Source organism: Panulirus ornatus, chromosome 2, assembly GCF_036320965.1.
Source record: "Panulirus ornatus isolate Po-2019 chromosome 2, ASM3632096v1, whole genome shotgun sequence".
NCBI lineage: Eukaryota > Metazoa > Arthropoda > Malacostraca > Decapoda > Palinuridae > Panulirus > Panulirus ornatus.
In genome coordinates, this window is record NC_092225.1 from 24,548,943 (window position 1) to 24,551,442 (window position 2,500).

Genomic DNA, 2,500 nt, shown 5'->3' on the forward strand with positions numbered 1-2,500 from the left:
AATAGATAGACAGACATAAAGAGATAGATATACACTGGAATCCCATTGCTTTCAGCCCCTTGAGAAAGAAAAAATAAACCACACTTGGATCTAAAAATAAGAACGACACTCAATGCAAGACATGAAATCTTACTAATTACTACTATTACTACTACTACTACTACTACTACTACTGTTCCTACCATTACTAGTATCATTTCTACTACTATTCTACCACCAATATTACTACTACTACTACTACACTACTACTACTACTACTACTACTAATAATAATAATAATAACCTAAAAGCCACAGAAAACGGGAGGACGAGAAGAGGCTTGAGGGGTGACCTACTTATAATGTATTTCAAGTGCCAGAGTGATGGGTGTCTGATGGGTGATGTCAGGTTTACTGTCCACTATACCAGCCCATCACAGCTGGGATTATCTGACCAGCTGGGTGGTGATGATGGGGGGTTCGTAATGCAGGTGGTGAAGAAGCAGGTGGCGGTGGTGGGGTGAGGAGGGGGATGCTACACACTCCCCCCAAATACCTGGGAGTGTACATGGGTAGGGAAGGGGTTAGGTTAGGTGGGAGGCCATGGGAGTGTGAGAGTCTTGCCCCCAACACCCACTGTCCGGTGGTGTTACATGGGAGGCAGTGTGGCGTCGCACGACTGGACGACCCGTCGTGACGATGAATGACCCGACCTTTGACCTGGCTCCCTCCCCCCTTTTACAGCGTCAGGTCAAAGGGGCCCGGGCACCCGCCATCACTCCTAATGGTCATGTTGCTATGCTCAAAAGCCGTCCCCGTCGTCCTTAAGGGTTTAAAGACTCTTTAAGAGTACACTATGCGAGAAGTACACTCTAACTGTTCTCAAACACATGAAGGACGGACTCTGTTCTGTGGAGAACACATGAAGGACGGACTCTGTTCTGTGGAGAACACAAGAAGTACACTCTAACTGTTCTCAAACACATGAAGAACGGACCCCTGTTCTGTGGAGAACACGCTCCATGCCGCTCCCACACACTGGCCCACCTGCATGCTACCCTGAACACATTGACTGAGTCGGTGTGTGTGTGTGTGTGTGTGTGTGTGTGTGTGTGTCAACGCCAGCCCCTGTATCCTGTAGTATCACTCCTGCCTGTAGCCTGGACATCACAAGCAAACTCCAACACATCATAATACAACCCCATTTGGCCAACCTTACCACCCCTCCCTCCCTCCTCACACAATGACCTCTGAAGCAAATAATGTCTTCATTTCCCTCGTCCACATTATTCTGGTAGGGTTAATCAATAACAAACACCTTGGCTCCATACACCAGGTGGTACAATACCTACGTGTCTCCGCGCCAAGAAAAACACGACTCGCCAGATGTGGTGGTTGTGGTGGGATACATCCACCACAAACAAACACACTAACGATGTTGGGGCGGCCCCGACACCCCGCCCCCCCCTCCTCCATTGATCAATTACGATCGTCCTGGGAGAAGTTTAAATCCTCCGCTGAGCGGCGCTGCCGGGGGGCGGGCGACCACCACCAACACCGCTACCAGACGCACGAGTCACATCATCTTCATCATCCCGATATAATACACCTCCTAATCACGAACCGTTCTACCAAATTAAATATATTTCAAGCAACTGTAGTCACGTTGGGATAACCTGGATATAAAAAAAAGAGGAACGGTCGTAGACCCGTTGTTGGTTAAAAAAAAAAAAAAAAAGATGATACTGGTTTCCTGTTTGTACGATAACATCCAATTTCCGTCAGCTCATCCCACCCTCCATGATGAAATATTGACGGGGTTTTGTTTTTCGCTCCGCCATAAATTTTCTCTCCACCAGGACTATATATATATATAATTCACCCTCGCGGACAACAGCACAACATGAATCCCATGAACATGAACAAGTATATATATCTCTCCCTGGACGGTGACATTAGGCAACTGAAGAGATGGCAGCGTCAGGCTGACAATTTCTTAATTGTGTGGAATTGATTGATTTTAGCTGACAATATTTTCTTTTTTTTTTTCAGCTGGTCTACGATGGTTAGATAGTGAGGGGAAATGTCATCGATGCTTGAGCACGACGGTACGATCACTGAGCACGACGGTACGATTCTTGAGCACGACGGTACGGGCCTTGAGCACGACGGTACGGTCCTTGTGTACGACGGTACGATTCTTGAGCACGACGGTACGGTCCTTGTGTACGACGATACGATTCTTGAGCACGACGGTACGATCCTTGAGCACGACGGTACGACCCTCAGCCACGACGGTACGGCCCCTGAGCACGACGGTACGACCCTCAGCCACGACGGTACGACCCTCAGACATGACAGTGCGAGCCTTAAGTACGACATTTTTCGATGATCAGGTCCAGAAAAAAACAACCCCAGGCAATCACACCCACCAGACGTACCGTCCAGCTCAAGGATCGTACCGTTGGATTCAAGAATCGTACCGTCATCATCAAAGACTATATTGTGAGTGTGGATCTTAC

General features: G+C 48.1%; 1 protein-coding gene across 3 annotated transcripts in view; it reads right to left on the reverse strand.

Moving 5' to 3' along the window:
- Hsepi (D-glucuronyl C5-epimerase) overlaps positions 1-2,500 on the reverse strand; it is a 386,331-nt gene that overhangs the window by 195,220 nt on the left and 188,611 nt on the right. The gene's annotated exons all lie outside the window — the stretch shown is intronic.